Raw genomic sequence first — 26091 nt, forward strand, 5'->3', positions numbered from 1 at the left:
TTGTTAACATTCATTTTTAGGTTTATTACAAATCTGTTATAAACATCGACAACTGAATATTTCATGTATTGTCTTGACAATTTAAAAAGGGAAGCTTCTATATAAATGTTGGAAATTAACGATAAATCAATTATACATGCAAGTCTCATTTCATTTATGAAAGAAACTTTAAATTCGAACAAAATGCAAATATACGGAATTAATATTTTTTAAATCTTTATTATTTTTACAGAAAAATTAAAATGTTTTGGGTGAGACAGGCTCGAACTCTCGACCTCAGGATAACTCAGAAACTATGAGACCTACACGCTAGCCAAATGCGCCACCACACCTTTGATAAAAGTTTAAAATTTAAAATTATAGAAAATTTGATATATAAAATTGAATTAAATGCAAAACAAATTAAGAAAGTAGTTATTAACTTACAAAAGTAAGAAAGTTTAAAAGAATAATATAAATTGATTAGAAGTAAAAAAGAATTTAATACACCAAATGAAATATATTGACATAAAATGAGGAAAGGAAAACTTAAATAACATGAGAAAAAGATTAAGAAAACTAATTCGTAAAGATAAAATCAAGTTGAAAGAAAATAATGAATATGACTTGCATCCCTTTGCAGATAATATATAATTGTATCAGAGATGTGATATCTAAAATGTTAAGCAGTCTCTTAAACAAAATCATCGACAACTATTTATACGGGGGAAACTCACAGTGGATGATTTCTTGCATGCATTCCATCTAACATAATTCTATAATGTTATTTTAAAACTGAATCTTAAGGTTATTCATTCCTACTCGACAATAGAAACTTCTGCTTCAAATTTCATATGTTGAGTTCTATGAGTTTGTTTGAACAAGTCGACAATTTTTTTTTTTTGTACTTTTTAGAAATACAAAAATCAAAACCAAGTATGAATCGTGAAATTTTGAAGAGTAATTTCCAAATGAAATCCTTATTAGGAGTATTTGAAAACTAAAATATGGAAAGAATTTAAAGATGTATTGCTTTACAAAATTTTATTTTACTTTTTAAAATAGAAAGCATGCAGAAAACACTATAAGTTATAATCAATGGGAAAATAGGAAATACATAATACTTTTTTTTAGTGTGAAAATGAAAACACTTTCATCAAATAAGTCAAATCCTTGCAATGAGACATAAACTTGTTATTCGTTGGTACAGTAGTTTTGTGGCCTGTGCCTTTAAAATATTTATATTCTCCAATGATCGGGCTATGCAGTTCAAAACATTTCATCTTCATCACTATTTTGTTCTTCTTTCTCTTTCTCGTCCTTTCTTTAGCGAGTTTTCCTTCTCAGTTTATTCTAATGCTGTCTTTTGATTTTTGGGTTTTTAATTTGTGATTTTAATGGGAGAGATTAAACTTAAATAGAATGAGTTTTTAATATTTCACATATTAGAGTAACCCTAGATTTTGATTGTGTCGTTGTTATTGTAGATTGTGTCATTTTCTAATTGATTAAGCTTATTATAGATTTGCAACTTTATTTATATGGCTCTAGATTGTTCGTAGTTTCTCAAGCGTGTTTTAGTATATTTAATACTTTTTTGACATTCTCTATTGTACCGTTAGAACCAAACTGTGATAGCATTAGTTATAAAAGTTTATGTTAATTAATGTTATTCATTTCTACTTTATATAGTTATGACTTTTTTTTACTCTACGTGATGGACTGGCTACTAATGCAGACTCAATCTTCTAATCTTTGGTTTTAAATTCCTATTTTGTGACATGTCTTTATTGTTTATGGAAATATAGAGGTGGATAGTCCCATTTTTATGGTTTTGGTTACAAGTATAACCTTATCTTCAACATAGTATTTTCTTGAAACAACGTTAATGGTGTTTTATTAAGTGTATCATTATTTTAAATTGAAATATCACTTGTTAATTGCATGTAAGTGATCCTTTTATCTTTGAATATTAGAAATTTTATATGCACAAGATTCTCATACAACTTCAATTCGGAATGCAAATTTGTTAACATTCGTTTTTAGGTTTATTAAGAATCTGTTATAAGCATCGACAACTGAATATTTCATGTATTGTCTTGAAAATTTAAAAAGGGAAGCTTCTATATAAATGTTGGAAATTAACGATAAATCAATTATACATACAAGTCTCATTTCATTTATGAAAGAAACTTTCAAGTCGAACAAAATGCAAATATACGGAATTAATATTTTTTAAATCTTTATTATTTTTACAGAAAAATTAAAATGTTTGGGGTGAGAGAGGCTCGAACTCTCGACCTCAGGATAACTCAGAAGCTATGAGACCTACGCGCTAGCTAACTGCGCCACAACACCTTTGATAAAAATTTAAAATTTAAAATTATAGAAAATTTGATATATAAAATTGAATTAAATGCAAAACAAATTAAGAAAAAAGTTATTAACTTACAAAAGTAAGAAAGTTTAAAAGAATAATATAAATTGATTAGAAGTAAAAAAGAATTTAATACACCAAATGAAATATATTGACATAAAATGAGGAAAGGAAAACTTAAATAACATGAGAAAAAGATTAAGAAAATTAATTCGTAAAGATAAAATCAAGTTGAAAGAAAATAATGAATATGACTTGCATCCCTTTGCAGATAATATATAATTGTATCAGAGATGTGATATCTAAAATGTTAAGCAGTCTCTTAAACAAAATCATCGGCAACTATTTATACGGGGGAAACTCACAGTGGATGATTTCTTGCATGCATTCCATCTAACATAATTCTATAATGTTATTTTAAAACTGAATCTTAAGGTTATTCATTCCTACTCGACAATAGAAACTTCTGCTTCAAATTTCATATGTTGAGTTCTATGAGTTTGTTTGAACAAGTCGACAATTTTTTTTTTTTTTGTACTTTTTAGAAATACAAAAATCAAAACCAAGTATGAATCGTGAAATTTTGAAGAGTAATTTCCAAATGAAATCCTTATTAGGAGTATTTGAAAACTAAAATATGGAAAGAACTTAAAGATGTATTGCTTTACAAAATTTTATTTTACTTTTTAAAATAGAAAGCATGCAAAAACACTATAAGTTATAATCAATGGGAAAATAAGAAATACATAATACTTTTTTTTAGTGTGAAAATGAAAACACTTTCATCAAATAAGTCAAATCCTTGCAATGAGACATAAACTTGTTATTCGTTGGTACAGTAGTTTTGTGGCCTGTGCCTTTAAAATATTTATATTCTCCAATGATCGGGCTATGCAGTTCAAAACATTTCATCTTCATCACTATTTTGTTCTTCTTTCTCTTTCTCGTCCTTTCTTTAGCGAGTTTTCCTTCTGAGTTTATTCTAATGATGTCTTTTGATTTTTAGGTTTTTAATTTGTGATTTTAATGGGAGAGATTAAACTTAAATAGAATGAGTTTTAAATATTTCACATATTAGAGTAACCCTAGATTTTGATTGTGTGCTTGTTATTTTAGATTGTGTCGTTTTCTAATTGATAAAGCTTATTATAGATTTGCGTCTTTATTTATATGGCTCTAGATTGTTCGTAGTTTCTCAAGCGTGTTTTAGTATATTTAATACTTTTTTTTAATTCTCTATTGTACCGTTAGAACCAAACTGTGATAGCATTAGTTATAAGAGTTTATGTTAATTAATTTTATTCATTTCTGCTTTATATATTTATGACTTTTTTTTACTCTACGTGATGCACTGGCTACTATGCAGACTCAATCTTCTAATCTTTGGTCTTAAATTCCTATTTTGTCACATTCCTTTATTGTTTATGGAAATATAGAGGTGGATAGTCCCATTTTTATGGGTCTGGTTACAAGTATAACCTTATCTTCAACATAGTATTTTCTTGAAACAACGTTAATGGTGTTTTATTAAGTGTATCATTATTTTAAATTGAAATATCACTTGTTAATTGCATGTAAGTGATCCTTTTATCTTTGAATATTATAAGTTTGAAATGCACAAGATTCTCATACAACTTCAATTCGGAATGTCAATTTGTTAACATTCATTTTTAGGTTTATTACGAATCTGTTATAAACATCGACAACTGAATATTTCATGTATTGTCTTGACAATTTAAAAGAGGAAGCTTCTATATAAATGTTGGAAATTAACGATAAATCAATTATACATACAAGTCTCATTTCATTTATGAAAGAAACTTTCAAGTCGAACAAAATGCAAATATACAGAATTAATATTTTTTAAACCTTTATTATTTTTACAGAAAAATTAAAATGTTTGGGGTGAGAGAGGCTCGAACTCTCGACCTCAGGATAACTCAGAAGCTATGAGACCTACGCGCTAGCCAACTGCGCCACCCACTACGCCAAAAACTGGAATAGACAGCGCACCTTAGAGGGCGCTTTATTACAAAAGCGCTCTCTAAAGTGAAGCGAAAAAATAAGGAGCAATAGACAGCGCACTTTAGAGGGCGCTTTTGTAATAAAGCGCCCTCTAAGGTGAAGCGAAAAAATAAGGAGGAGATAGAGGGACAACAATACATGGCGCTTTTTAGAAAGCGCCCTCTAAGGTTACCCTTAGAGGGCGCTTTTAATAAAGCGTTGTTATATGTCCATGTGCATTTCCAGCTTATAAAGCGCTTCTGGAAAGCCTTAGAGAGCGCTTCCATAAGCGCCCTCTTAGGCCCCCTTTAGAGGGCGCTTTTTTTCCACAAGCGCCCTCTAAGGTCCCCTTTAGTAAACATTAAAATTATAACATACTGCGCGTTTTGTTATTTCACTCTCTGTTATTTTCGTTCTTTTTCACGTTAGGGTTCTAAGGCATTCTCCTTCCACCTCTGTTAGATCTACGACGTTTCCTCCTTCTACCAATCAAAGGTACACGATGCATACATTATTACTTGCACTATTGCTTTGTTTTAGCTTTGCCCCATTTCAGTTTTATGTTATTGTTGTCTATGCTACGTTTGTTTCGACCAGTAAAGTTTCAATATTCATAGTCATTTAAATAGTTTGGGTTTATTAGGAAATTGACGGTTGGTTTTTAGTGACCATGATAGCGCATGCAATGGGACTACATTACCCAGTAGTTAGGGTTATACGACCTATGAACATCTGATTTTGTGTCAACACCAGTATCATTAGAAACCTAGGTCCGAATGTGTTTGAATTCTTCATTAATAGCCAACCAGTACATAGCGTAGCTAGTAACTTAAGAAGTTTAGGTATGGATGTTATTTAATAGAGTAAATGGAGACATGAATGCCCTACACAGAGTATCTTCTGAAATTGGTTTCTCTTCTGAAATTGTTTTTTGTTTATTCTAATTAGTAATGGATAATACATGGATGTCTTCCAATCGATTGTCGAGAGAGTACGAGAATGGGGTATCAGAATTCGTTAAGTTTGCCGTTGCGCACGCCGAAGACCCCAGTAGAATGATATGTCCTTGCTTGGGTTGTTGTTATGGGAAACGGGTTGACGCAGTTCAGTTGACATCGCATCTAATGAGGCATGGAATTGATCGAAGTTATACATGTTGGAATTTGCATGGTGAGAAAAGTAACGAGAATGTTGAACCGGGGGATAGTACGACCTATGCCTCAAACTATAGTGGCGCAGATACATACGATTGTGATCGAGTTGAAGAGATTGCAGAAGTACTTGAAGGAGATCTTAAGGATTGTCCCGAAATGTTTGAGAGGTTGGTAAGTGATGCAGAGAAACCTTTGTATGATGGTTGCACTAAATTCACAAGATTGTCTGCGGTATTAAAGTTGTACAACTTAAAGGCGGGCAATGGATGGTCGGATAAAAGTTTCACAGAGTTATTAGCCCTTTTGAAAGATATGCTTCCTGAGGATAATGTTCTTCCCAATCGAACATATGAGACCAAAAAGATGTTGTGCTCTATTGGCATGAGCTATGATAAGATACATGCATGTCCAAACGATTGCGTTTTGTTTCGAAATGAGTATGCATCGTTAAATGAGTGTCCTAAATGCGGTGTCTCGCGATATAAGAACAAGTTGTCTCCAGCAAAAGTCTTGTGGTATTTTCCTGTTATTCCGAGATTTAGACGCATGTTTCGTAGTGAAACCGATTCAAGACACTTGACCTGGCATGCAGATGAAAGAATTATAGATGGAAAGTATCGACATCCGGAAGATTCACCACAGTGGTTGAAAATTGATAATGATTATCCTGAATTTGGAGAAGAATCAAGAAACCTTCGCTTGGCATTATCTACTGATGGAATGAACCCACACGGTATCCAGAGTATCTCACACAGTACATGGCCTGTGATTATTATGATTTATAACCTACCTCCATGGCTATGTATGAAGCGTAAGTACATGATGTTGTCTATGTTGATTTCTGGACCTAAACAACCAGGGAATGACATAGACGTGTACTTGAAGCCCTTAATCGAAGATTTAAAGATTTTGTGGGAGACCGGTGTGGAGGTTTATGATGGATATAGGAAAGAAAGTTTCAACTTGAGGGCGATGTTGTTTGGCACAATTAATGATTTTCCAGCATACGGAAATCTATCAGGGTATAGCATAAAAGGTCAATGTGTGTGTCCTATTTGTGAAGATAAAACAGATTGGAAGCGCTTGGAGTTTGGTCAGAAGAATGTCTTTCTCGGTCATCGGAGATTCTTAAATTCAAATCATCACTACCGTGGATGGAGAAAGGCGTTCAATGGAGAGACAGAACAAGGCAGAGCTCCACCTATATTGACGGGTGATCAAATTTTTGAAAAGGTGAAAGATTTGGATACTCAGTTTGGCAAGCCTTTTGCCCACACACTTGTCAAAAGTGGGTGGAAGAAGAGGTCAGTTTTTTTTGAATTGCCGTATTGGAAGTCCTTGTATGTGAGACATTTTCTTGATGTTATGCATATTGAAAAAAATGTATTTGAAAGTGTTATTGGCACGTTACTCAATATACAAGGAAAGTCTAAGGATGGCCTTAAGGCAAGAAAGGACTTGATAGCGATGGGAATAAGAACTGAATTAGGACCCTTGAAGAAAGGAAAACGAACATATCTACCGCCTGCTGCTTATACTCTATCTAGAAAGGAGAAAAAAACATTGTGTAAGTTTCTAAGTGAAGTTAAAGTTCCAGAAGGGTACTCTTCAGATATTAGAAGACTTGTGTCTATGAAAGACCTCAAGTTAAAGAGTTTAAAGACCCATGATTGCCATGTTATAATGGAACATTTTCTCCCAATAGGTATACGTTCTATTCTTCCAGAAAAAGTAAGAAGCTCTATAACTAAGTTGTGTTCTTTCTTCAAGTCAATTTGCAGTAAGGTGATCAATCCTGCGATCTTACCAATGTTGCAAAAAGAAATCGTTATTACTTTGTGTGAGCTTGAAATGTTTTTTCCTCCATCATTTTTTGACATAATGGTACATCTAGTTGTTCATCTTGTGAAAGAGACACAATTGTGTGGACCAGCTTATATGAGATGGATGTACCCTGTTGAACGTTATATGAAAATATTAAAAGGGTACGTGAAGAACCGAAGTCGACCAGAAGGTTGTATGGTTGAAAGATACATTGTTGAAGAAGCGATTGAGTTTTGTACTGAATATTTGTCTAATGTTCAGTCAATCGGACTCCCCAAGTCTCAGCTTGTCGAAAAGAAAGAAGGAAAAAATCTAATTGGAAATAAAATCGTGGCAGTATCAAGGGTCGAACGGGATCAAGTGCATTTGTATGTTCTGCACAATGAGAATGAGGTTGAGCCGTATGTTGAAATTCACAAGGATGTTCTCCGAGGTTTAAATCCCAATAGAATTGAAAATTGGATAGTACGAGAGCACAATCGATGTTTTATACCTTGGTTTAAGGATCATATTTATTCAAAGTATTATTCAGATCCCGCTTCAATAACAGAAAGGTTGAGATGCTTAGCATATGGTCCAAGTTTCCATGTTTTTTCTTATAGCGCATACGCGATTAATGGATACACATTTTATACCAAAGAACAAGATGATAAAAGTACTATGCAGAATAGTGGTGTCACCGTGGTAGCTGAAGCAATGCACATATCAAGTGTGAAGGACTTAAACCCCAAATTTGCAAATCTGTCGTATTTTGGTGTTATCGAGCGCATTTGGGTGTTTGATTATGAGAAGTTTCAGATTCCTATATTTGGTTGCAAGTGGGTTGAAAATAATAACGGCATTCGAATGGATAAGTCAGGATTTTTGCAAGTGGATCTTAATAGGGTGGGATACAAAGATGAGTCTTTTATTCTAGCCTCTCAAGCTAGACAAGTGTTCTATGTCAATGATCCGAAAAGTACGAAATGGTCTATAGTTCTTTTTTCCAACAAAGTAATTGATGAAAACACTGGAGATCAAGGTGATATTGATGTTGAGATTGAATCGTTTACCAGAAATGATCAAGATGAGAATATTATATCAAATGATTCATATATTAGAAATGATCATAATGAGGGTATTTGGATCAATCCAACCGTCCGTGTTGTTAAGAGACATGTAGAACATATTCCAACCAAGAAAAGAAAGAGAACTTAGTGAAAAAGGTACAGGTCAAATGATTTTAATTGTTTTCTTTATTACAGGTAAAATGGCTATTATGAAGTCAATCATTCGTGCAAGGGGCAAGGGATACTTGAAAGTATCAATTGATATTTGTTTAGATGGAGATGTTCCATTGTCGTCAAGCCTCATTCGCGTAGATGATGATGCTGGATATTTGAAAGTATCCCTCTACGACAATGGAACATGTCCATCTAAACAAATATCAATTCTATCTTCAAAAGATAAGGGACCAAAAATATAAGGGGATTACGCAGCAAATCGAGTCAGTTGCATAAAAAAAAAAGGTATAAACACAATTATATGATATTTATGCATAGAAAATGTTAATTCTTGATCTTATACATCACCTAACTAATTTTATGATATTTTAGGTTCATGCTATTGATATTGAACAAAAAGAGGTTGTTGCTAAGAAGACTGCTGCTAGCAAAAAAAACATACATCTCAGAGATGCTTTTGCTACTTAGTTTTATTTCTTTTTAAGTTATGAATTGGTTGTATATTTAGAATCTTTAGAAGTTAAACGATTATATATCAGTGGATTGTTGTATATGTATGGATTGTTGTATATAAGGCTTGTTGAATGCAATGTGTGAAAAAGGGCTTCAAATTATACAGTTTTGGGTGTACTGCTTCAATATACAGGTTGTCTAAAATAAATAAATAAATATAGCGCTTTTTAAAAAAAAAATTTAAATAACCACCCACTTTAGAGGGCGCTTCCCAAAATAAGCGCCCTCTAAACCCTTTAAATTTCCACTTTAGAGGGCGCTTTCCAGTAAAAGTGCCCTCTAAACCCTTAAAAGTTTCCACTTTAGAGGGCACTTTCCAGTAAAAGCGCCCTCTAAACCCTTAAATGTTTCCACTTTAGAGGGCGCTTTCTTTAAAAAGCGCCCTCTAAAGTGGCCCTTAAAGGGCTTAAAGAGCCACTTTAGACAGCGCTTTCACCAGGAAAAAAAGCGTTGTCTTTACCTATGCCAGCGCCAGATTAGAGGGCGCTTTAAAGCGCTGTTATAGGCCAAAAAAAGCGCCCTCTTTTCCCTTATTTGGCGTAGTGACCACCCCTTTGATAAAAATTTAAAATTTAAAATTATAGAAAATTTGATATGTAAAATTGAATTAAATGCAAAACAAATTAAGAAAGTAGTTATTAACTTACAAAAGTAAGAAAGTTTAAAAGAATAATATAAATTAAATAGAAGTAAAAAAGAATTTAATACACCAAATGAAATATATTGACATAAAATGAGGAAAGGAAAACTTAAATAACATGAGAAAAAGATTAAGAAAACTAATTCGTAAAGATAAAATCAAGTTGAAAGAAAATAATGAATATGAGTTGCATCCCTTGGCAGATAATATATAATTGTATAAGAGATGTGATATCTAAAATGTTAAGCAGTCTCTTAAACAAAATCATCGACAACTATTTATACGGGGGAAACTCACAGTGGATGATTTCTTGCATGCATTCCATCTAACATAATTCTATAATGTTATTTTAAAACTGTTATTTTAAAACTGAATCTTAAGGTTATTCATTCCTACTCGACAATAGAAACTTCCGCTTCAAATTTCATATGTTGAGTTCTATGAGTTTGTTTGAACAAGTCGACAATTTTTTTTTTTTTTTGTACTTTTTAGAAATACAAAAATCAAAACCATGTATGAATCGTGAAATTTTGAAGAGTAATTTCGAAATGAAATCCTTATTAGGAGTATTTGAAAACTAAAATATGGAAAGAACTTAAAGATGTATTGCTTTACAAAATTTTATTTTACTTTTTAAAATAGAAAGCATGCAGAAAACACTATAAGTTATAATCAATGGGAAAATAGGAAATACATAATACTTTTTTTTAGTGTGAAAATGAAAACACTTTCATCAAATAAGTCAAATCCTTGCAATGAGACATAAACTTGTTATTCGTTGGTACAGTAGTTTTGTGGCCTGTGCCTTTAAAATATTTATATTCTCCAATGATCGGGCTATGCAGTTCAAAACATTTCATCTTCATCACTATTTTGTTCTTCTTTCTCTTTCTCGTCCTTTCTTTAGCGAGTTTTCCTTCTCAGTTTATTCTAATGATGTCTTTTGATTTTTGGGTTTTTAATTTGTGATTTTAATGGGAGAGATTAAACTTACATAGAATGAGTTTTTAATATTTCACATATTAGAGTAACCCTAGATTTTGATTGTGTCCTTGTTATTTTAGATTGTGTCATTTTCTAATTGATAAAGCTTATTATAGATTTGCAACTTTATTTATATGGCTCTAGATTGTTCGTAGTTTCTCAAGCGTGTTTTAGTATATTTAATACTTTTTTTACATTCTCTATTGTACCGTTAGAACCAAACTGTGATAGCATTAGTTATAAAAGTTTATGTTAATTAATGTTATTCATTTCTACTTTATATAGTTATGACTTTTTTTTACTCTACGTGATGGACTGGCTACTAATGCAGACTCAATCTTCTAATCTTTGGTTTTAAATTCCTATTTTGTGACATGTCTTTATTGTTTATGGAAATATAGAGGTGGATAGTCCCATTTTTATGGTTTGGTTACAAGTATAACCTTATCTTCAACATAGTATTTTCTTGAAACAACGTTAATGGTGTTTTATTAAGTGTATCATTATTTTAAATTGAAATATCACTTGTTAATTGCATGTAAGTGATCCTTTTATCTTTGAATATTAGAAGTTTTAATGCACAAGATTCTCATACAACTTCAATTCGGAATGCAAATTTGTTAACATTCGTTTTTAGGTTTATTAAGAATCTGTTATAAGCATCGACAACTGAATATTTCATGTATTGTCTTGAAAATTTAAAAAGGGAAGCTTCTATATAAATGTTGGAAATTAACGATAAATCAATTATACATACAAGTCTCATTTCATTTATGAAAGAAACTTTCAAGTCGAACAAAATGCAAATATACGGAATTAATATTTTTTAAATCTTTATTATTTTTACAGAAAAATTAAAATGTTTGGGGTGAGAGAGGCTCGAACTCTCGACCTCAGGATAACTCAGAAGCTATGAGACCTACGCGCTAGCTAACTGCGCCACAACACCTTTGATAAAAATTTAAAATTTAAAATTATAGAAAATTTGATATATAAAATTGAATTAAATGCAAAACAAATTAAGAAAAAAGTTATTAACTTACAAAAGTAAGAAAGTTTAAAAGAATAATATAAATTGATTAGAAGTAAAAAAGAATTTAATACACCAAATGAAATATATTGACATAAAATGAGGAAAGGAAAACTTAAATAACATGAGAAAAAGATTAAGAAAATTAATTCGTAAAGATAAAATCAAGTTGAAAGAAAATAATGAATATGACTTGCATCCCTTTGCAGATAATATATAATTGTATCAGAGATGTGATATCTAAAATGTTAAGCAGTCTCTTAAACAAAATCATCGGCAACTATTTATACGGGGGAAACTCACAGTGGATGATTTCTTGCATGCATTCCATCTAACATAATTCTATAATGTTATTTTAAAACTGAATCTTAAGGTTATTCATTCCTACTCGACAATAGAAACTTCTGCTTCAAATTTCATATGTTGAGTTCTATGAGTTTGTTTGAACAAGTCGACAATTTTTATTTTTTTTTTGTACTTTTTAGAAATACAAAAATCAAAACCAAGTATGAATCGTGAAATTTTGAAGAGTAATTTCCAAATGAAATCCTTATTAGGAGTATTGAAAACTAAAATATGGAAAGAACTTAAAGATGTATTGCTTTACAAAATTTTATTTTACTTTTTAAAATAGAAAGCATGCAAAAACACTATAAGTTATAATCAATGGGAAAATAAGAAATACATAATACTTTTTTTTAGTGTGAAAATGAAAACACTTTCATCAAATAAGTCAAATCCTTGCAATGAGACATAAACTTGTTATTCGTTGGTACAGTAGTTTTGTGGCCTGTGCCTTTAAAATATTTATATTCTCCAATGATCGGGCTATGCAGTTCAAAACATTTCATCTTCATCACTATTTTGTTCTTCTTTCTCTTTCTCGTCCTTTCTTTAGCGAGTTTTCCTTCTCAGTTTATTCTAATGATGTCTTTTGATTTTTGGGTTTTTAATTTGTGATTTTAATGGGAGAGATTAAACTTACATAGAATGAGTTTTTAATATTTCACATATTAGAGTAACCCTAGATTTTGATTGTGTCCTTGTTATTTTAGATTGTGTCATTTTCTAATTGATAAAGCTTATTATAGATTTGCAACTTTATTTATATGGCTCTAGATTGTTCGTAGTTTCTCAAGCGTGTTTTAGTATATTTAATACTTTTTTTTACATTCTCTATTGTACCGTTAGAACCAAACTGTGATAGCATTAGTTATAAGAGTTTATGTTAATTAAGTTTATTCATTTCTACTTTATATAGTTATGACTTTTTTTTACTCTACGTGATGCACTGGCTACTAATGCAGACTCAATCTTCTAATCTTTGGTTTTAAATTCCTATTTTGTGACATGTCTTTATTGTTTATGGAAATATAGAGGTGGATAGTCCCATTTTTATGGTTCTGGTTACAAGTATAACCTTATCTTCAACATAGTATTTTCTTGAAACAACGTTGATGGTGTTTTATTAAGTGTATCATTATTTTAAATTGAAATATCACTTGTTAATTGCATGTAAGTGATCCTTTTATCTTTGAATATTATAAGTTTTAAATGCACAAGATTCTCATACAACTTCAATTCGGAATGCCAATTTGTTAACATTCATTTTTAGGTTTATTAAGAATCTGTTATAAGCATCGACAACTGAATATTTCATGTATTGTCTTGAAAATTTAAAAAGGGAAGCTTCTATATAAATGTTGGAAATTAACGATAAATCAATTATACATACAAGTCTCATTTCATTTATGAAAGAAACTTTCAAGTCGAACAAAATGCAAATATACGGAATTAATATTTTTTAAATCTTTATTATATTTACAGAAAAATTAAAATGTTTGGGGTGAGAGAGGCTCGAACTCTCGACCTCAAGATAACTCAGAAGCTATGAGACCTACGCGCTAGCTAACTGCGCCACCACACCTTTGATAAAAATTTAAAATTTAAAGTTATAGAAAATTTGATATATAAAATTGAATTAAATGCAAAACAAATTAAGAAAAAGTTATTAACTTACAAAAGTAAGAAAGTTTAAAAGAATAATATAAATTGATTAGAAGTAAAAAAGAATTTAATACACCAAATGAAATATATTGACATAAAATGAGGAAAGGAAAACTTAAATAACATGAGTAAAAGATTAAGAAAATTAATTCGTAAAGATAAAATCAAGTTGAAAGAAAATAATGAATATGACTTGCATCCCTTTGCAGATAATATATAATTGTATCAGAGATGTGATATCTAAAATGTTAAGCAGTCTCTTAAACAAAATCATCGGCAACTATTTATACGGGGGAAACTCACAGTGGATGATTTCTTGCATGCATTCCATCTAACATAATTCTATAATGTTATTTTAAAACTGAATCTTAAGGTTATTCATTCCTACTCGACAATAGAAACTTCTGCTTCAAATTTCATATGTTGAGTTCTATGAGTTTGTTTGAACAAGTCGACAATTTTTTTTTTTTTTTGTACTTTTTAGAAATACAAAAATCAAAACCATGTATGAATCGTGAAATTTTGAAGAGTAATTTCGAAATGAAATCCTTATTAGGAGTATTTGAAAACTAAAATATGGAAAGAACTTAAAGATGTATTGCTTTACAAAATTTTATTTTACTTTTTAAAATAGAAAGCATGCAGAAAACACTATAAGTTATAATCAATGGGAAAATAGGAAATACATAATACTTTTTTTTAGTGTGAAAATGAAAACACTTTCATCAAATAAGTCAAATCCTTGCAATGAGACATAAACTTGTTATTCGTTGGTACAGTAGTTTTGTGGCCTGTGCCTTTAAAATATTTATATTCTCCAATGATCGGGCTATGCAGTTCAAAACATTTCATCTTCATCACTATTTTGTTCTTCTTTCTCTTTCTCGTCCTTTCTTTAGCGAGTTTTCCTTCTCAGTTTATTCTAATGATGTCTTTTGATTTTTGGGTTTTTAATTTGTGATTTTAATGGGAGAGATTAAACTTACATAGAATGAGTTTTTAATATTTCACATATTAGAGTAACCCTAGATTTTGATTGTGTCCTTGTTATTTTAGATTGTGTCATTTTCTAATTGATAAAGCTTATTATAGATTGCAACTTTATTTATATGGCTCTAGATTGTTCGTAGTTTCTCAAGCGTGTTTTAGTATATTTAATACTTTTTTTTACATTCTCTATTGTACCGTTAGAACCAAACTGTGATAGCATTAGTTATAAGAGTTTATGTTAATTAATTTATTCATTTCTACTTTATATAGTTATGACTTTTTTTTACTCTACGTGATGCACTGGCTACTAATGCAGACTCAATCTTCTAATCTTTGGTTTAAATTCCTATTTTGTGACATGTCTTTATTGTTTATGGAAATATAGAGGTGGATAGTCCCATTTTTATGGTTCTGGTTACAAGTATAACCTTATCTTCAACATAGTATTTTCTTGAAACAACGTTGATGGTGTTTTATTAAGTGTATCATTATTTTAAATTGAAATATCACTTGTTAATTGCATGTAAGTGATCCTTTTATCTTTGAATATTATAAGTTTTAAATGCACAAGATTCTCATACAACTTCAATTCGGAATGCCAATTTGTTAACATTCATTTTTAGGTTTATTAAGAATCTGTTATAAGCATCGACAACTGAATATTTCATGTATTGTCTTGAAAATTTAAAAAGGGAAGCTTCTATATAAATGTTGGAAATTAACGATAAATCAATTATACATACAAGTCTCATTTCATTTATGAAAGAAACTTTCAAGTCGAACAAAATGCAAATATACGGAATTAATATTTTTTAAATCTTTATTATTTTTACAGAAAAATTAAAATGTTTGGGGTGAGAGAGGCTCGAACTCTCGACCTCAAGATAACTCAGAAGCTATGAGACCTACGCGCTAGCTAACTGCGCCACCACACCTTTGATAAAAATTTAAAATTTAAAGTTATAGAAAATTTGATATATAAAATTGAATTAAATGCAAAACAAATTAAGAAAAAGTTATTAACTTACAAAAGTAAGAAAGTTTAAAAGAATAATATAAATTGATTAGAAGTAAAAAAGAATTTAATACACCAAATGAAATATATTGACATAAAATGAGGAAAGGAAAACTTAAATAACATGAGTAAAAGATTAAGAAAATTAATTCGTAAAGATAAAATCAAGTTGAAAGAAAATAATGAATATGACTTGCATCCCTTTGCAGATAATATATAATTGTATCAGAGATGTGATATCTAAAATGTTAAGCAGTCTCTTAAACAAAATCATCGGCAACTATTTATACGGGGGAAACTCACAGTGGATGATTTCTTGCATGCATTCCATCTAACATAATTCTATAATGTTATTTTAAAACTGAATCTTAAGGTTATTCATTCCTACTCGACAATAGAAACTTCTGCTTCAAATTTCATATGTTGAGTTCTATGAGTTTGTTTGAACAAGTCGACAATTTTTTTTTTTTTTTTTGTACTTTTTAGAAATACAAAAATCAAAACCATGTATGAATCGTGAAATTTTGAAGAGTAATTTCGAAATGAAATCCTTATTAGGAGTATTTGAAAACTAAAATATGGAAAGAACTTAAAGATGTATTGCTTTACAAAATTTTATTTTACTTTTTAAAATAGAAAGCATGCAGAAAACACTATAAGTTATAATCAATGGGAAAATAGGAAATACATAATACTTTTTTTTAGTGTGAAAATGAAAACACTTTCATCAAATAAGTCAAATCCTTGCAATGAGACATAAACTTGTTATTCGTTGGTACAGTAGTTTTGTGGCCTGTGCCTTTAAAATATTTATATTCTCCAATGATCGGGCTATGCAGTTCAAAACATTTCATCTTCATCACTATTTTGTTCTTCTTTCTCTTTCTCGTCCTTTCTTTAGCGAGTTTTCCTTCTCAGTTTATTCTAATGATGTCTTTTGATTTTTGGGTTTTTAATTTGTGATTTTAATGGGAGAGATTAAACTTACATAGAATGAGTTTTTAATATTTCACATATTAGAGTAACCCTAGATTTTGATTGTGTCCTTGTTATTTTAGATTGTGTCATTTTCTAATTGATAAAGCTTATTATAGATTTGCAACTTTATTTATATGGCTCTAGATTGTTCGTAGTTTCTCAAGCGTGTTTTAGTATATTTAATACTTTTTTTACATTCTCTATTGTACCGTTAGAACCAAACTGTGATAGCATTAGTTATAAGAGTTTATGTTAATTAATTTTATTCATTTCTACTTTATATAGTTATGACTTTTTTTTACTCTACGTGATGCACTGGCTACTAATGCAGACTCAATCTTCTAATCTTTGGTTTTAAATTCCTATTTTGTGACATGTCTTTATTGTTTATGGAAATATAGAGGTGGATAGTCCCATTTTTATGGTTCTGGTTACAAGTATAACCTTATCTTCAACATAGTATTTTCTTGAAACAACGTTGATGGTGTTTTATTAAGTGTATCATTATTTTAAATTGAAATATCACTTGTTAATTGCATGTAAGTGATCCTTTTATCTTTGAATATTATAAGTTTTAAATGCACAAGATTCTCATACAACTTCAATTCGGAATGCCAATTTGTTAACATTCATTTTTAGGTTTATTAAGAATCTGTTATAAGCATCGACAACTGAATATTTCATGTATTGTCTTGAAAATTTAAAAAGGGAAGCTTCTATATAAATGTTGGAAATTAACGATAAATCAATTATACATACAAGTCTCATTTCATTTATGAAAGAAACTTTCAAGTCGAACAAAATGCAAATATACGGAATTAATATTTTTTAAATCTTTATTATATTTACAGAAAAATTAAAATGTTTGGGGTGAGAGAGGCTCGAACTCTCGACCTCAAGATAACTCAGAAGCTATGAGACCTACGCGCTAGCTAACTGCGCCACCACACCTTTGATAAAAATTTAAAATTTAAAGTTATAGAAAATTTGATATATAAAATTGAATTAAATGCAAAACAAATTAAGAAAAAAGTTATTAACTTACAAAAGTAAGAAAGTTTAAAAGAATAATATAAATTGATTAGAAGTAAAAAAGAATTTAATACACCAAATGAAATATATTGACATAAAATGAGGAAAGGAAAACTTAAATAACATGAGTAAAAGATTAAGAAAATTAATTCGTAAAGATAAAATCAAGTTGAAAGAAAATAATGAATATGACTTGCATCCCTTTGCAGATAATATATAATTGTATCAGAGATGTGATATCTAAAATGTTAAGCAGTCTCTTAAACAAAATCATCGGCAACTATTTATACGGGGGAAACTCACAGTGGATGATTTCTTGCATGCATTCCATCTAACATAATTCTATAATGTTATTTTAAAACTGAATCTTAAGGTTATTCATTCCTACTCGACAATAGAAACTTCTGCTTCAAATTTCATATGTTGAGTTCTATGAGTTTGTTTGAACAAGTCGACAATTTTTTTTTTTTTTTTTACTTTTTAGAAATACAAAAATCAAAACCATGTATGAATCGTGAAATTTTGAAGAGTAATTTCCAAATGAAATCCTTATTAGGAGTATTTGAAAACTAAAATATGGAAAGAACTTAAAGATGTATTGCTTTACAAAATTTTATTTTACTTTTTAAAATAGAAAGCATGCAGAAAACACTATAAGTTATAATCAATGGGAAAATAGGAAATACATAATACTTTTTTTTAGTGTGAAAATGAAAACACTTTCATCAAATAAGTCAAATCCTTGCAATGAGACATAAACTTGTTATTCGTTGGTACAGTAGTTTTGTGGCCTGTGCCTTTAAAATATTTATATTCTCCAATGATCGGGCTATGCAGTTCAAAACATTTCATCTTCATCACTATTTTGTTCTTCTTTCTCTTTCTCGTCCTTTCTTTAGCGAGTTTTCCTTCTCAGTTTATTCTAATGATGTCTTTTGATTTTTGGGTTTTTAATTTGTGATTTTAATTTACATAGAATGAGTTTTTAATATTTCACATATTAGAGTAACCCTAGATTTTGATTGTGTCCTTGTTATTTTAGATTGTGTCATTTTCTAATTGATAAAGCTTATTATAGATTTGCAACTTTATTTATATGGCTCTAGATTGTTCGTAGTTTCTCAAGCGTGTTTTAGTATATTTAATACTTTTTTTACATTCTCTATTGTACCGTTAGAACCAAACTGTGATAGCATTAGTTATAAGAGTTTATGTTAATTAATTTTATTCATTTCTACTTTATATAGTTATGACTTTTTTTTACTCTACGTGATGCACTGGCTACTAATGCAGACTCAATCTTCTAATCTTTGGTTTTAAATTCCTATTTTGTGACATGTCTTTATTGTTTATGGAAATATAGAGGTGGATAGTCCCATTTTTATGGTTTTGGTTACAAGTATAACCTTATCTTCAACATAGTATTTTCTTGAAACAACGTTGATGGTGTTTTATTAAGTGTATCATTATTTTAAATTGAAATATCACTTGTTAATTGCATGTAAGTGATCCTTTTATCTTTGAATATTATAAGTTTTAAATGCACAAGATTCTCATACAACTTCAATTCGGAATGCCAATTTGTTAACATTCATTTTTAGGTTTATTAAGAATCTGTTATAAGCATCGACAACTGAATATTTCATGTATTATCTTGAAAATTTAAAAAGGGAAGCTTCTATATAAATGTTGGAAATTAACGATAAATCAATTATACATACAAGTCTCATTTCATTTATGAAAGAAACTTTCAAGTCGAACAAAATGCAAATATACGGAATTAATATTTTTTAAATCTTTATTATTTTTACATAAAAAATTAAAATGTTTGGGGTGAGAGAGGCTCGAACTCTCGACCTCAGGATAACTCAGAAGCTATGAGACCTACGCGCTAGCTAACTGCGCCACCACACCTTTGATAAAAATTTAAAATTTAAAATTATAGAAAATTTGATATATAAAATTGAATTAAATGCAAAACAAATTAAGAAAAAAGTTATTAACTTACAAAAGTAAGAAAGTTTAAAAGAATAATATAAATTGATTAGAAGTAAAAAAGAATTTAATACACCAAATGAAATATATTGACATAAAATGAGGAAAGGAAAACTTAAATAACATGAGTAAAAGATTAAGAAAATTAATTCGTAAAGATAAAATCAAGTTGAAAGAAAATAATGAATATGACTTGCATCCCTTTGCAGATAATATATAATTGTATCAGAGATGTGATATCTAAAATGTTAAGCAGTCTCTTAAACAAAATCATCGGCAACTATTTATACGGGGGAAACTCACAGTGGATGATTTCTTGCATGCATTCCATCTAACATAATTCTATAATGTTATTTTAAAACTGAATCTTAAGGTTATTCATTCCTACTCGACAATAGAAACTTCTGCTTCAAATTTCATATGTTGAGTTCTATGAGTTTGTTTGAACAAGTCGACAATTTTTTTTTTTGTACTTTTTAGAAATACAAAAATCAAAACCAAGTATGAATCGTGAAATTTTGAAGAGTAATTTCCAAATGAAATCCTTATTAGGAGTATTTGAAAACTAAAATATGGAAAGAACTTAAAGATGTATTGCTTTACAAAATTTTATTTTACTTTTTAAAATAGAAAGCATGCAGAAAACACTATAAGTTATAATCAATGGGAAAATAAGAAATACATAATACTTTTTTTTAGTGTGAAAATGAAAACACTTTCATCAAATAAGTCAAATCCTTGCAATGAGACATAAACTTGTTATTCGTTGGTACAGTAGTTTTGTGGCCTGTGCCTTTAAAATATTTATATTCTCCAATGATCGGGATATGTAGTTCAAAACATTTCATCTTCATCACTATTTTGTTCTTCTTTCTCTTTCTCGTCCTTTCTTTAGCGAGTTTTCCTTCTCAGTTTATTCTAATGATGTCTTTTGATTTTTGGGTTTTTAATTTGTGATTTTAACGGGAGAGATTAAACTTACATAGAATGAGTTTTTAATATTTCACATATTAGAGTAACCCTAGATTTTGATTGTGTCCTTGTTATTTTAGATTGTGTCATTTTCTAATTGATAAAGCTTATTATAGATTTGCAACTTTATTTATATGGCTCTAGATTGTTCGTAGTTTCTCAAGCGTGTTTTAGTATATTTAATACTTTTTTTACATTCTCTATTGTACCGTTAGAACCAAACTGTGATAGCATTAGTTATAAGAGTTTATGTTAATTAATTTTATTCATTTCTACTTTATATAGTTATGACTTTTTTTTACTCTACGTGATGCACTGGCTACTAATGCAGACTCAATCTTCTAATCTTTGGTTTTAAATTCCTATTTTGTGACATGTCTTTATTGTTTATGGAAATATAGAGGTGGATAGTCCCATTTTTATGGTTCTGGTTACAAGTATAACCTTATCTTCAACATAGTATTTTCTTGAAACAACGTTGATGGTGTTTTATTAAGTGTATCATTATTTTAAATTGAAATATCACTTGTTAATTGCATGTAAGTGATCCTTTTATCTTTGAATATTATAAGTTTTAAATGCACAAGATTCTCATACAACTTCAATTCGGAATGCCAATTTGTTAACATTCATTTTTAGGTTTATTAAGAATCTGTTATAAGCATCGACAACTGAATATTTCATGTATTGTCTTGAAAATTTAAAAAGGGAAGCTTCTATATAAATGTTGGAAATTAACGATAAATCAATTATACATACAAGTCTCATTTCATTTATGAAAGAAACTTTCAAGTCGAACAAAATGCAAATATACGGAATTAATATTTTTTAAATCTTTATTATTTTTACAGAAAAATTAAAATGTTTGGGGTGAGAGAGGCTCGAACTCTCGACCTCAGGATAACTCAGAAGCTATGAGACCTACGCGCTAGCTAACTGCGCCACCACACTATTGATAAAAATTTAAAATTTAAAGTTATAGAAAATTTGATATATAAAATTGAATTAAATGCAAAACAAATTAAGAAAAAAGTTATTAACTTACAAAAGTAAGAAAGTTTAAAAGAATAATATAAATTGATTAGAAGTAAAAAAGAATTTAATACACCAAATGAAATATATTGACATAAAATGAGGAAAGGAAAACTTAAATAACATGAGTAAAAGATTAAGAAAATTAATTCGTAAAGATAAAATCAAGTTGAAAGAAAATAATGAATATGACTTGCATCCCTTTGCAGATAATATATGATTGTATCAGAGATGTGATATCTAAAATGTTAAGCAGTCTCTTAAACAAAATCATCGGCAACTATTTATACGGGGGAAACTCACAGTGGATGATTTCTTGCATGCATTCCATCTAACATAATTCTATAATGTTATTTTAAAACAGAATCTTAAGGTTATTCATTCCTACTCGACAATAGAAACTTCTGCTTCAAATTTCATATGTTGAGTTCTATGAGTTTGTTTGAACAAGTCGACAAATTTTTTTTTTTTTTTTTGTTTGTACTTTTTAGAAATACAAAAATCAAAACCATGTATGAATCGTGAAATTTTGAAGAGTAATTTCCAAATGAAATCCTTATTAGGAGTATTTGAAAACTAAAATATGGAAAGAACTTAAAGATGTATTGCTTTACAAAATTTTATTTTACTTTTTAAAATAGAAAGCATGCAGAAAACACTATAAGTTATAATCAATGGGAAAATAGGAAATACATAATACTTTTTTTTAGTGTGAAAATGAAAACACTTTCATCAAATAAGTCAAATCCTTGCAATGAGACATAAACTTGTTATTCGTTGGTACAGTAGTTTTGTGGCCTGTGCCTTTAAAATATTTATATTCTCCAATGATCGGGCTATGCAGTTCAAAACATTTCATCTTCATCACTATTTTGTTCTTCTTTCTCTTTCTCGTCCTTTCTTTAGCGAGTTTTCCTTCTCAGTTTATTCTAATGATGTCTTTTGATTTTTGGGTTTTTAATTTACATAGAGTGAGTTTTTAATATTTCACATATTAGAGTAACCCTAGATTTTGATTGTGTCCTTGTTATTTTAGATTGTATCATTTTCTAATTGATAAAGCTTATTATAGATTTGCAACTTTATTTATATGGCTCTAGATTGTTCGTAGTTTCTCAAGCGTGTTTTAGTATATTTAATACTTTTTTTACATTCTCTATTGTACCGTTAGAACCAAACTGTGATAGCATTAGTTATAAGAGTTTATGTTAATTAATTTTATTCATTTCTACTTTATATAGTTATGACTTTTTTTTACTCTACGTGATGCACTGGCTACTAATGCAGACTCAATCTTCTAATCTTTGGTTTTAAATTCCTATTTTGTGACATGTCTTTATTGTTTATGGAAATATAGAGGTGGATAGTCCCATTTTTATGGTTTGGTTACAAGTATAACCTTATCTTCAACATAGTATTTTCTTGAAACAACGTTGATGGTGTTTTATTAAGTGTATCATTATTTTAAATTGAAATATCACTTGTTAATTGCATGTAAGTGATCCTTTTATCTTTGAATATTATAAGTTTTAAATGCACAAGATTCTCATACAACTTCAATTCGGAATGCCAATTTGTTAACATTCATTTTTAGGTTTATTAAGAATCTGTTATAAGCATCGACAACTGAAAATTTCATGTATTATCTTGAAAATTTAAAAAGGGAAGCTTCTATATAAATGTTGGAAATTAACGATAAATCAATTATACATACAAGTCTCATTTCATTTATGAAAGAAACTTTCAAGTCGAACAAAATGCAAATATACGGAATTAATATTTTTTTGAATCTTTATTATTTTTACAGAAAAATTAAAATGTTTGGGGCGAGAGAGGCTCGAACTCTCGACCTCAGGATAACTCAGAAGCTATGAGACCTACGCGCTAGCTAACTGCGCCACAACACCTTTGATAAAAATTTAAAATTTAAAATTATAGAAAATTTGATATATAAAATTGAATTAAATGCAAAACAAATTAAGAAAAAGTTATTAACTTACAAAAGTAAGAAAGTTTAAAAGAATAATATAAATTGATTAGAAGTAAAAAAGAATTTAATACACCAAATGAAATATATTGACATAAAATGAGGAAAGGAAAACTTAAATAACATGAGAAAAAGATTAAGAAAATTAATTCGTAAAGATAAAATCAAGTTGAAAGAAAATAATGAATATGACTTGCATCCCTTTGCAGATAATATATAATTGTATCAGAGATGTGATATCTAAAATGTTAAGCAGTCTCTTAAAAAAAATCATCGGCAACTATTTATACGGGGGAAACTCACAGTGGATGATTTCTTGCATGCATTCCATCTAACATAATTCTATAATGTTATTTTAAAACTGAATCTTAAGGTTATTCATTCCTACTCGACAATAGAAACTTCTGCTTCAAATTTCATATGTTGAGTTCTATGAGTTTGTTTGAACAAGTCAACAATTTTTATTTTTTTTTTGTACTTTTTAGAAATACAAAAATCAAAACCAAGTATGAATCGTGAAATTTTGAAGAGTAATTTCCAAATGAAATCCTTATTAGGAGTATTTGAAAACTAAAATATGGAAAGAACTTAAAGATGTATTGCTTTACAAAATTTTATTTTACTTTTTAAAATAGAAAGCATGCAAAAACACTATAAGTTATAATCAATGGGAAAATAAGAAATACATAATACTTTTTTTTAGTGTGAAAATGAAAACACTTTCATCAAATAAGTCAAATCCTTGCAATGAGACATAAACTTGTTATTCGTTGGTACAGTAGTTTTGTGGCCTGTGCCTTTAAAATATTTATATTCTCCAATGATCGGGCTATGCAGTTCAAAACATTTCATCTTCATCACTATTTTGTTCTTCTTTCTCTTTCTCGTCCTTTCTTTAGCGAGTTTTCCTTCTCAGTTTATTCTAATGATGTCTTTTGATTTTTGGGTTTTTAATTTGTGATTTTAATGGGAGAGATTAAACTTACATAGAATGAGTTTTTAATATTTCACATATTAGAGTAACCCTAGATTTTGATTGTGTCCTTGTTATTTTAGATTGTGTCATTTTCTAATTGATAAAGCTTATTATAGATTTGCAACTTTATTTATATGGCTCTAGATTGTTCGTAGTTTCTCAAGCGTGTTTTAGTATATTTAATACTTTTTTTTACATTCTCTATTGTACCGTTAGAACCAAACTGTGATAGCATTAGTTATAAGAGTTTATGTTAATTAATTTTATTCATTTCTACTTTATATAGTTATGACTTTTTTTTTACTCTACGTGATGCACTGGCTACTAATGCAGACTCAATCTTCTAATCTTTGGTTTTAAATTCCTATTTTGTGACATGTCTTTATTGTTTATGGAAATATAGAGGTGGATAGTCCCATTTTTATGGTTCTGGTTACAAGTATAACCTTATCTTCAACATAGTATTTTCTTGAAACAACGTTGATGGTGTTTTATTAAGTGTATCATTATTTTAAATTGAAATATCACTTGTTAATTGCATGTAAGTGATCCTTTTATCTTTGAATATTATAAGTTTTAAATGCACAAGATTCTCATACAACTTCAATTCGGAATGCAAATTTGTTAACATTCATTTTTAGGTTTATTAAGAATCTGTTATAAGCATCGACAACTGAATATTTCATGTATTGTCTTGAAAATTTAAAAAGGGAAGCTTCTATATAAATGTTGGAAATTAACGATAAATCAATTATACATACAAGTCTCATTTCATTTATGAAAAAAACTTTCAAGTCGAACAAAATGCAAATATACGGAATTAATATTTTTTAAATCTTTATTATTTTTACAGAAAAATTAAAATGTTTGGGGTGAGAGAGGCTCGAACTCTCGACCTCAGGATAACTCAGAAGCTATGAGACCTACGCGCTAGCTAACTGCGCCACCACACTATTGATAAAAATTTAAAATTTAAAGTTATAGAAAATTTGATATATAAAATTGAATTAAATGCAAAACAAATTAAGAAAAAGTTATTAACTTACAAAAGTAAGAAAGTTTAAAAGAATAATATAAATTGATTAGAAGTAAAAAAGAATTTAATACACCAAATGAAATATATTGACATAAAATGAGGAAAGGAAAACTTAAATAACATGAGAAAAAGATTAAGAAAATTAATTCGTAAAGATAAAATCAAGTTGAAAGAAAATAATGAATATGACTTGCATCCCTTTGCAGATAATATATAATTGTATCAAAGATGTGATATCTAAAATGTTAAGCAGTCTCTTAAACAAAATCATCGGCAACTATTTATACGGGGGAAACTCACAGTGGATGATTTCTTGCATGCATTCCATCTAACATAATTCTAT

This window comes from Lathyrus oleraceus, chromosome 3 (assembly GCF_024323335.1).
Source record: "Lathyrus oleraceus cultivar Zhongwan6 chromosome 3, CAAS_Psat_ZW6_1.0, whole genome shotgun sequence".
Taxonomy (NCBI): Eukaryota; Viridiplantae; Streptophyta; class Magnoliopsida; order Fabales; family Fabaceae; genus Lathyrus; species Lathyrus oleraceus.